We start from the raw sequence: 12,044 nt of genomic DNA, 5'->3' as shown, positions 1-12,044 counted from the left end.
TTGACCAATCAAACGATACCAATTTTACAATAACCTAAACACTGCCAGGCCCGATCTCCACAGGATGTCACAGCATTTAAAGGCTTGTGTGGGAGATCAGACTAATGTAAATAAGACAGAATTCCTGAGAAGACAATGAAAACCTTTGCATAATACAGTCATTCAGAGTCCACCCTGTACAGATACAAGTAACCATAGAGATAATACGTCCATATAGATAGCATCACAGTTATCCTCAGTGAACACGTTTCAGGGCGATATCAAACATGGATACTATATCATTATTCTGTCACATTAGTCAGTCCTCTAGATACTGTAACAGAGAGATACACAATGGTGACTAGTCCTTGGGCATTGTCCTTTGTGCTCTCCTTGTGTTCCTGGACCATTTGCATTGCTGCTCCAGGTGACAGAGAGCACATAAATTATGGCCAAACCTACATTTATAGAGATTATCAACAGTTTATAAGCCATTTATAACACAATAATGTATAGATATATACATTAATACATTTTTTAAAACTACTTTTCAACCAGTATAAACTATATAAGATATTTCCACAATATCATGTCTTAAAATTTCCTCCAATCAACTTTTTCTTCTCAAGGCTAGTAGTTAAGGCCCATTTATCCCACATACACATACACGTAACACACACAGCCACTAACACCCCAGACCATTCTGCATAATTAAATCATTTACTGCTGTTTTGTAAGCTTATGTCTTGGTGATTTATGTGGTGGGGATCGCTTCTGCAACATCTGGTTTACTCCTTTATCGTATAAAAATGTAGATCACCATTCCAAAGGCAACATTTAACATTGGGTTGCCAGGTCTTTTCCGGCCCATGTGTCACGTCTTCTGAATTAGATTTTGGCGGAACATTTACCCAGTAGGCTCTTTGTTTCTGAGTGAAATAACTGATCTAATAATTCAAGTAAGTGCATGTTCAAAAATTATGACTTCGATTTAGTTTTTTTATTTACTCGTAATTCCAAAATTGGTTACTTATGGGTAATTCCACGGTAACGGAATTACGTTTGACTCAGTTATTTTACTATAAATGTATGGCAAACAAAAACCATTGATTTCAAAGTTTAACAAACCATACAACTCTATACACACAGACTTATTTTAATAATTTATATCGAAAAATGTACAAAAACAAATTTAGTGGAAGAACTGTGCAGACGCTAACTTAGGTATCAGAATTCTATAAGAAGTCAAAAGAAAAATTACAGCTGAGCAAAGCTTATGAAAGAAACAATCTGTAGAGGCTTATTTCCATAGCCTATTATTAGGAATGTGGGTACAACCTACCTACAACGTATAGAAGTCTAGGCCTAATAATAGAGGAAGATTAGGCAAAAATGCTAATTATTGAATAATTCTGGGGACAGCAGAGTTGCGTACTCTGCAGCCAGGCTCTTTATGATTTGGTCAATAGAGGGCGATACCATTATATATCACAATGTTTTATGGGTACTTAGTCAAGATAGGACAAAGGTTGACATCGCCCAACTGTACTCAGTACTGTACTGTGTTGTACTGTATTGTACTGTACTATAATGTGCTCTACTCACTGTACTGTGCTCTAAGTAGTGTACTGTACTGTGCTATCCAAACTTGTGAAACATACGTCTATAATAGGTTCAGATTTGGTCCAGTCTGGTCTGTCTGTGGACATTAACATCAAGACCAGGGTGGACTGACCAAATTTCAACTACTTTTCAACATCCATGGATATCAAATCAAATCAAATGTTTATTAGTCACGTGCGCCAAATACAACAGGTGTAGACATTACAGTGAAATGCTTACTTACGAGTCCCTAACCGACAGTGCAGTTTAAAAAAATACAGATAAGAATAACAGATAAAAGTAACAAGTAATTAAAGAGCAACAGTAAAAAATAACAATATATACAGGGGGGTGCCAGTACAGAGTCAATGTGCGGGGGCACCGGTTAGTTGAGGTTAGAGGTCGACCGATTAATCTGGCCGATTAATTAGGGGCGATTTCAAGTTTTCATAAAAATCGGAAATCAGTATTTTTGGGCGCAGATTCTGCCGATTTTTAAAATGTATTTATTATATATATTTTTTTTGATATACCTTTATTTAACTAGGCAAGTCAGTTAAGAACACATTCTTATTTTCAATGACGGCCTAGGAACGGTGGGTTAACTGCCTTGTCAGCTCGGGGGATCCAATCTTGCAGTTAACTAGTCCAACGCTCTAACCTGCCTCGCATTACACTCCATGAGGAGCCTGCCTGTTACGCGAATGCAGTGGAAGCCAAGGTAAGTTGCTAGCTAGCATTAAACTTATCTGATAAAAAACAATAAATCAATCATAATCACTAGTTATAACTACACATGGTTGATGATATTACTAGTTTATCTAGTGTGTCCTGCGTTGCATATAATTGATGCAACGCTGGGGGATGATTTAACAAAAGCGCATTTGTGAAAAAAGCACAATCGTTGGACGACTGTACCTAACCATAAACACCAATGCCTCTCTTAAAATCAATACACAGAAGTATATATTTTGAAACCTGCATATTTAGCTAAAAGAAATCCAGGTTAGCAGGCAATATTAACCAGGTGAAATTGTGTCACTTCTCTTGCATTCATTGCACGCAGAGTCAGGGTATAAGCAACAATTTGGGCAGCCTGGCTCATTGCGAACTAATTTGCCAGAATTTTATGTAATTATGACATAACATTGAAGGTTGTGCAATGTAACAAGAATATTTAGACTTAGGGATGCCACCCATTAGATAAAATATCCAACTGTTCCGTATTTCACTGAAATAATAAAAGTTTTGTTTTTGAAATGATAGTTTCCGGATTTGACCATATTAATGAACAAAGGCTCGTATTTCTGTGTGTTATTATGTTATAATTAAATCTATAATTTGATAGAGCAGTCTGACTGAGCGATGGTAGGCAGCAGCAGGCTCGTAAGCATTCATTCAAACAGCACTTTTGTGCGTTTTGCCAGCAGCTTTTCGCAAGCACAGCGCTGTTTACGACTTCAAGCCTATCAGCCCAATGGCTGGTGTAACCGATGTGAAATGGCTCGCTGGTTAGCGGGGTGCGCGCTAATAGCGTTTCAAACGTCACTCGCTCTGAGACTTTGAGTAGTTATTCCCCTTGGCTGTTGTCGATGTGTTCCTGGTTCGAGCCCAGGTAGGGGCGAGGAGAGGGACGGAAGCTATACTGTTACACTTGCAATACTATAGTGCCTATAAGAACATCCAATAGTCAAAGGTACATGAAATACAAATGGTATAGAGAGAAATAGTCCTATAAATACTATATTAACTACAACCTAAAACATTTTACCTTGGAATATTGAAGTCTCATGTTAAAAGGAACCACCAACTTTCATATGTTCTCATGTTCTGAGCAAGGAACTCAAACGTTAGCTTTTTTACATGGCACATATTGCACTTTAACTTTTACATATTGCACTTTGTTTTTGCATTATTTAAATCAAATTGAACATATTTCATTATTTATTTGAGGCTAAATGGATTTTTATTGATGTATTATATTAAGTTAAAATAAGTGTTCATTCAGTATTGTTGTAATTGTCATTTTTTTTAATCAGGTTTTTTTGGTCATCCAATAATCGTATCGGTATTGGCGTTGAAAAATCATAATCGGTCGACCTCTAGTTGAGGTAGTATGTACATGTAGGTAGAGTTAATTAAAGTGACTATGCATAGATGACAACAGAGAGTGGCAGTGGTGTGGAGGGGTGGGGGCAATGCAAATAGTCTGCGTAGCCATTTGACTAGATGTTCAGGAGTCTTATGAACAGGGCTCCGGGCAGCCGAGCGGAAATGGAGGAAAACTCGCCTCCCTGCGGACCTGGCATCCTTTCACTCCCTCCTCTCTACATTTTCCTCTTCTGTCGCTGCTGCTAAAGCCACTTTCTACCACTCTAAATTCCAAGCATCTGCCTCTAACCCTAGGAAGCTCTTTGCCACCTTCTCCTCCCTCCTGAATCCTCCTCCCCCTCCCCCCCTCCTCCCTCTCTGCAGATGACTTCGTCAACCATTTTGAAAAGAAGGTCGACGACATCCGATCCTCGTTTGCTAAGTCAAACGACACCGCTGGTTCTGCTCACACTGCCCTACCCTGTGCTCTGACCTCTTTCTCCCCTCTCTCTCCAGATGAAATCTCGCGTCTTGTGACGGCCGGCTGCCCAACAACCTGCCCGCTTGACCCTATCCCCTCCTCTCTTCTCCTGACCATTTCCGGAGACCTTCTCCCTTACCTCACCTCGCTCATCAACTCATCCCTGACCGCTGGCTACGTCCCTTCCGTCTTCAAGAGAGCGAGAGTTGCACCCCTTCTGAAAAAACCTACACTCGATCCCTCCGATGTCAACAACTACAGACCAGTATCCCTTCTTTCTTTTCTCTCCAAAACCCTTGAACGTGCCGTCCTTGGCCAGCTCTCCCGCTATCTCTCTCAGAATGACCTTCTTGATCCAAATCAGTCAGGTTTCAAGACTAGTCATTCAACTGAGACTGCTCTTCTCTGTATCACGGAGGCGCTCCGCACTGCTAAAGCTAACTCTCTCTCCTCTGCTCTCATCCTTCTAGACCTATCGGCTGCCTTCGATACTGTGAACCATCAGATGCTCCTCTCCACCCTCTCCGAGTTGGGCATCTCCGGCGCGGCCCACGCTTGATTGCGTCCTACCTGACAGGTCGCTCCTACCAGGTGGCGTGGCGAGAATCCGTCTCCTCACCACGTGCTCTCACCACTGGTGTCCCCCAGGGCTCTGTTCTAGGCCCTCTCCTATTCTCGCTATACACCAAGTCACTTGGCTCTGTCATAACCTCACATGGTCTCTCCTGTCATTGCTATGCAGACGACACACAATTAATCTTCTCCTTTCCCCCTTCTGATGACCAGGTGGCGAATCGCATCTCTGCATGTCTGGCAGACATATCAGTGTGGATGACGGATCACCACCTCAAGCTGAACCTCGGCAAGATGGAGCTGCTCTTCCTCCCGGGGAAGGACTGCCCGTTCCATGATCTCGCCATCACGGTTGACAACTCCACTGTGTCCTCCTCCCAGAGCGCTAAGAACCTTGGCGTGATCCTGGACAACACCCTGTCGTTCTCAACTAACATCAAGGCGGTGGCCCGTTCCTGTAGGTTCATGCTCTACAACATCTGCAGAGTACGACCCTGCCTCACACAGGAAGCGGCGCAGGTCCTAATCCAGGCACTTGTCATCTCCCGTCTGGATTACTGCAACTCGCTGTTGGCTGGGCTCCCTGCCTGTGCCATTAAACCCCTACAACTCATCCAGAACGCCGCAGCCCGTCTGGTGGTCAACCTTCCCAAGTTCTCTCACGTCACCCCGCTCCTCCGCTCTCTCCACTGGCTTCCAGTTGAAGCTCGCATCCGCTACAAGACCATGGTGCTTGCCTACGGAGCTGTGAGGGGAACGGCACCTCAGTACCTCCAGGCTCTGATCAGGCCCTACACCCAAACAAGGGCACTGCGTTCATCCACCTCTGGCCTGCTCGCCTCCCTACCACTGAGGAAGTACAGTTCCCGCTCAGCCCAGTCAAAACTGTTCGCTGCTCTGGCCCCCCAATGGTGGAACAAACTCCCTCACGACGCCAGGACAGCGGAGTCAATCACCACCTTGCGGAGACACCTGAAACCCCACCTCTTTAAGGAATACCTAGGATAGGATAAAGTAATCCTTCTCACCCCCCCCCCTTAAAAGATTTAGATGCACTATTGTAAAGTGGCTGCTCCACTGGATGTCATAAGGTGAATGCACCAATTTGTAAGTCGCTCTGGATAAGAGCGTCTGCTAAATGACTTAAATGTAATGTAATGTTAAATGTTATGGCTTGGGGGTAGAAGCTGTTTAGAAGCCTCTTGGACCTAGACTTGGCGCTATATGGTACCGCTTGCCATGTGGTAGCAGAGAGAACAGTCTATGACTAGAGTGGCTGAAGTCTTTGACCATTTTTAGGGCCTTCCTCTGACACCGCCTGGTATAGAGGTCCTGGATGGCAGGCAACTTGGCCACAGTGATGTACTGGGCCGTTCGCACTACCCTCTGTAGTGCGTTGCGGTTGGAGGCCAAGCAGTTGCCATACCAGGCAGTGATGCAACCAGTTAGGATGCTCTCGATGGTGCAGCTGTAGAACGTTTTGAGGATCTCAGGACCCATGCCAAATCTTTTCAGTCTGGGGGGAGAATAGGTTTTGTTGTGCTCGCTTCACAACTGTCTTGGTGTGCTCGGACCATGTTAGTTTGTTGGTGATGTGGACATCAAGGAACTTGGAGCTCTCAACCTGCTCCACTGCAGCCCCGTCGATGAGAATGGGGGAGTGCTCGGTCCTCTTTTTCCTGTAGTCCACAATCATCTCCTTTGTCTTGATCACGTTGAGGGAGAGGTTGTTGTCCTGGCACCACACGGCCAGCTCTCTGACCTCCTCCCTATAGGCTGTCTCGTTGTTTTCGGTGATCAGGCCTATCACTGGTGTGTCATCGGCAAATTTAATGATGGTGTTGGAGTCGTGCCTGGCTGTGCAGTCATGAGTGAACAGGGAGTAAAGGAGGGGGCTGAGCACACACCCCTGAGGGGCACCTGTGTTGAGGATCAGCGTGGCGGGTGTGTTGTACCTACCCTTACCACTGGGGGCGGCCCGTCAGGAAGTCCAGGATCCAGTTGTAGAGGGAGGTGTTTAGTCCCAGGGTCCTTAGCTTATTGATGAGCTTTGAGGGCGCTATGGTGTTGAACGCTGAGCTCTAGTCTATGAATAGCATTCTCACATAGGTGTTCCTTTTGTCCAGGTGGGAAAGGGCAGCGTGGAGTGCAATAGAGACTGCATTATCTGTGGATCTGTTGGGGCGGTATGCAAATTGGAGAGGGTCTAAGGTTTCTGGGATGATGGTGTTGATGTGAGCCATGACCAGCCTTTCAAAGCACTTCATGGCTACAGACATGAGTGCTACGGGGCGGTAGTCATTTAGGCAGGTTACCTTAGTGTTCTTGGGCACAGGCACTATGGTGGTCTGCTAAAATATGTTGGTATTACAAACTCGGACAGGGAGCGGTTGAAAATTTCAGTGAAGACACTTACAGTACACGTCCTGGTAATCCGTCTGGCTACTACGGCCTTGTGAATGTTTACCTGTCTAAAGGTCTTACTCACATCGGCGGCGAGAGCGTCTTCTGGTACAGCTGGTGCTCTCCTGCATGTTTCAGTGTTATTTGCCTCGAAGCGGCTCGTGTCACTGGGCAGCTCTCGGCTGTGCTTCCCTTTGTAGTCTGTAATGGTTTGCAGGCCCTGCCACATCCGATGTGCGTCAGGGCCGGTGTAGTACAAATCGATATCAGTCCTGTATTGACGCTTCGCTTTTTTGATGGTTTGTCAGAGGGCAGTATTTCTTATTAGCTTCTGGCTAAGAGTTCCGCTCCTTGAAAGTAGCAGCTCTAGCCTTTAGCTCAGTGCGGATGCTGCCTGTAATCCATGGCTTCTGCTTGGGTTATGTACGTATGGTCACTATGGGGACGGAGTCATCAATGCACTTATTGATTAAGCCAATGACAGAAGTGCTGTACTCCTCAATGCCATTGGAGGAATCCCGGGAACATATTCCAGTCTGTGCTAGCAAAACAGTCCTGTAGCTTAGCATCTGCTTCATCTGACCACTTTTTTATTGATCTAGTCACTGGTGCTTCCTGCTTAATTTTTGCTTGAAAGCAGGAATCAGGAGGATGGAATTATGGTCAGATTTTCCAAATGGAGAGCAAGGGAGAGCTTTGTATGCATTTCTGTGTGTGGAGTATAGGTGGTCCAGAGTTATTTTCCCTCTGGTTGCACATTTAACATGCTGATAGAAATTTGGTAAAACTGATTTAAGTTTCCCTGCATTAAAGTCCCCGGCTACTAGGAGCGCCCCCTCTGGGTGAGCGTTTTCTCACTTGCTTATCGCGGAATACAGCTCATTCAATGCTATCTTAGTGCAAGCCTCTGACTGTGGTGGTATGTAAACAGCTACAAAGATTATAGGTGAAAACTCTCTCTGTAGGTAATGTGGTCTGCAGCTTATCATGAGAAACTCTACCTCAGGTGAGCAATAGCTCGAGCCTTCCTTAGATATCGTGCACCAGCTGTTGTTTAAAAAAATACATAGACCTTGTCTTACCAGATGCCGCTGTTGTATCGTATAGCCAGCCAGCTTAATGTTGATATTGTTGTCGTTCAGCCATGACTCCGCAAAGCATAAGATGTTACAGTTTTTAATGTCCCGTTGGAAGTTTAATCTTCCAAATAACTTGTCCATTTTATTGTCCAAAGATGGCATGTTTGCTAGCAGAATTGAGGGGAGTGGGGGTTTATTAGATCGCCTCCGACTCCTCAGATGGCAGCCCGCCCTCCAGCCTCTCTTTCTCCACCTTCTCTTCACGCAGATCACTGGGGACGGGGCCAATGTTCCCAAGGGAGCCGTATATCTTCCACCTCGGGTTCGTCAGATTTTTGAAAGAAGAAAAAGGATTCTGCTAGTCCGTGGTGAGTAATCACAGTCCTGATATCTAGAAGTTATTTTTCGGTCATAAGAGACGGTAGCGGCAACATTATGTTGCAAAATAATGTAACAAAATAAGTTACAAACAATGCAGATAAACAAACAAAAAACACAATCGGTTGGGGGCACATAAAACGTCTGCCTTCTGCTCCGGCGCCATCTTAGTGTGATGGTGGTGTCAGTCGGGGGCTCAGTGGGTGAAGATGCTGGTTACAGTAAACGGAAAGAGAGGGGGCTTATTGCCACAGACCTCACAATATTATCATAATACTTAGGTGCCGATACAATATGTATTGTGATTCTCACAAATCACCTGATTCTCACAATGTATTGCGATTCGACACCGCGATTCTATTCCGATTTGATGTTCCAAACTTATTGCTCACTATATGTCTGCTGAAGAGAGATGAGAGAGAGTATAAGAATGTTTTGATCAGTCATGGAAATAAAAGTGCTGAAAACATGTTGGCTCACTATTTAAAAACAAGTTGGACAGCAAGCTATATGATACAAATTCTGCTGTTTTGGCACAGGTACAGCTGGCTAAAGATGGCTAACGTTACCTACAGTAGAACATTTTTTAAAATATATATATGTACAGTACATTCGGAAAGTATTCAGACCCCTTGACTTTTTCCACATTTTGTTACATTACAGCCTTATTCTAAAATGTATTAAATATTAATTTATTCTCAGCAATCTGCACATAATACTCCATAATTATATTATTTACATAAGTATTCAGACCCTTTGCTTATGAGACTCGAAATTGAGTTCAGGTGCATCCTGTTTCCATTGATCATCCTTGAAATGTTTCTACAACTTGATCGGAGTCCACCTGTGGTAAATTCAATTGATTGGAGATTATTTGGAAAGACACACACCTGTCCATATACAGTGCCTTGCGAAAGTATTCGGCCCCCTTGAACTTTGCGACCTTTTGCCACATTTCAGGCTTCAAACATAAAGATATAAAACTGTATTTTTTTGTGAAGAATCAACAAGTGGGACACAATCATGAAGTGGAACGACATTTATTGGATATTTCAAACTTTTTTAACAAATCAAAAACTGAATAATTTTGCACGCCCAATTTTTCAGTTTTTGATCTGTTAAAAAAGTTTGAAATATCCAATAAATGTCGTTCCACTTCATGATTGTGTCCCACTTGTTGTTGATTCTTCACAAAAAAATACAGTTTTATATCTTTATGTTTGAAGCCTGAAATGTGGCAAAAGGTCGCAAAGTTCAAGGGGGCCGAATACTTTCGCAAGGCACTGTAAGGTCCCACAGTTGACAGTGCATGTCAGAGCAAAAACCAAGCCATGAGGTTGGAGGAATTGTCCATAGAGCTCCGAGACAGGATTGTGTCGAGCCACAGATCTGAGGAAGGGTACCAAAACATTTCTGCGGCATTGAAGACCCACAAGAACACAGTGGCCTCCATCATTCTTAAATTGAATACATTTGGAATCACCAAGACTCTTCCTAGAGTATGTGGAGATGGGATAACCTTCCAGAAGGACAACAATCTCTGCATCACTCCACCAATCAAGCCTTTATGATAGTGACTAGACATAAGCCTCTCCTCAGTAAAAGGCTCATGACAGCCCACTTGGAGTTTGACAAAAGGCAACTGAAGGACTCTCAGACAAATAGAAACAAGACTTTTCTCTTTGGCCTGAATGCCAAGCGTCACGTCTGGAGGAAACCTGGCACCATCCCTACAGTGAAGCATGGTGGTGACAGCTTCATGCTGTGGGGATGTTTTTCAGCGGCAAAGACTGGGATAATAGTCAGGAACAAGGGAAAGATGAACAGAGCAAAGAACAAGGGAGATTCTTGATGAAAACCTGCTTCAGGGCTCTCAGGACCTCAGACTGGGGCAATGGTTCACGTTCCAACAGGACAAGGACCCTAAGCACACAGCCAAGACAACACAAGAGTGGCTTCGGTACAAGTCTCAGAATGTCCTTGAGTTGCCCAGCCAGAGCCCTGACCGGAACGCGATCGAAAATCTCTGGAGAGACCTGAAAATAGCTGTGCAGCGACGCTCCCCATCCGACCTGACAGAGCTTGAGAGGATCTACAGAGAAAAATGGGAGAAACTCCCCAAATACAGGTTGGCCATGCTTGTAGCATCATACCCAAGAAGACTCAAGGCTGTAATTCTTGCATAAGGTGCTTCAACAAAGTACTGAGTAAAAGGTCTGAATACTTATGTAAATGTAACGTTTCAGTTGATATTTTCTCATAAATTAGTAAAATTTAAAAAAACCTGTTTCTGCTTTGTCATTATGGGGTGTGGTGTCTAGATGAATGAGGGGGAAAAAACTATTTAATCCATTTTAGAATAAGGCTGTAATGTACTTTCCTATTGCATGTGTATGTAATAGAATAAACGTGTCAAAAACGAATTAAGACATGAATAAATGCATTTCTATAGCTTCCAAAATGTTTGAGTACCAAGATAGCTGCACAGGGGCTTCAATACAGCGCCCCCTGTCATTCATCCAGGATTCATACACATCATTGGTACCGCCCAAGGGTGGAATTAGGGAAGAATGACTCGAAAAACTCACCACTGTCGGAGCACCTGGCAGACAGCTTAAACAATTCAACCTCTGCTTATGCCCCAGCCGCCACAGATGCCTCGATATTGAGCAACACTTACTGAATGAGTGCGAAAAAGTATGTATGAAAAGTTTGAAAATGTATCCACTTACTGTAAGTCACTCTGGATAAGAGCATCTGCTAAAATGACTAAAATGTAAAACATGTATGGTTGGACTGGTGATGGTGAGAAAGATGTGATGGGATTGCTGAGAGGTGTGGTGTCGCAATGTTTATTCGTAGTTGCCTATGGGGCTGTATAGATTTATACAAGTCATATTGCACCCCAACACCCAATCTATCAACCAGTCTAGCCCAGCTCTGTCCTCGCCTCAGCCACAGCCCTGTCTGGGCACACACAAGCTGTGGCATGTATGGGGAAAGGGAGGGTGCAGAGGACATGAGAGTGGCTCAGGAAGGTCCTCATACAGTAGAAATACAGTCATGATAGTGTGTATACAAGTATTGAGGCTGTCCATGAGAATGCATTTTTTGTCAGGGTTGTTGGTTCAGTGTCAGAGAAAGAGAGATAGAGAAAAGCAAGAGAGAAAGAGAGACCCACTTTCTGTCATTTCCCCAAGTAGCCGACAGATTATATTTTATCTTCCTCTCATCCTCTTCCATCTCTGGTATAGATGGACAATTGGGAAATATGATAGACTGACTTAGCCAGACAACGGTCAATTACAAAGACCAAAGCAAATACTGTAATGGCCGGTTTACGGCAATTTTTTTTTGTCAATATTGAGATATGGAAACTGTATTTCTTACAATTATGGGTTCAAGTGTCCTCTTCTGCTGAGGTGATGGGAGCTGGGTCTTCAACACATCTTTGAATG

General features: G+C 43.8%; 1 protein-coding gene across 3 annotated transcripts in view; it reads left to right on the top strand.

The window, feature by feature from the left end:
- The window catches only part of LOC115105460 (transcriptional regulator Erg-like), a 96,131-nt gene that overhangs the window by 3,886 nt on the left and 80,201 nt on the right, over positions 1 to 12,044 (top strand). The window contains exon 2 of one of the 3 annotated variants that reach the window (XM_029627546.2): positions 8,477 to 8,576. The exons of 1 other annotated variant lie outside the window; for it this stretch is intronic. The gene's annotated coding sequence lies outside the window, so the exon portion shown is untranslated. Of the gene's footprint in view, positions 1 to 7,478; positions 8,577 to 12,044 lie in introns of those variants that run through there. One more of the 3 variants, XM_029627545.2, reaches the window with a different exon arrangement.

Source organism: Oncorhynchus nerka, linkage group LG22, assembly GCF_034236695.1.
Source record: "Oncorhynchus nerka isolate Pitt River linkage group LG22, Oner_Uvic_2.0, whole genome shotgun sequence".
Taxonomy (NCBI): Eukaryota; Metazoa; Chordata; class Actinopteri; order Salmoniformes; family Salmonidae; genus Oncorhynchus; species Oncorhynchus nerka.
This window is presented reverse-complemented; position numbering and strand designations above follow the sequence as displayed.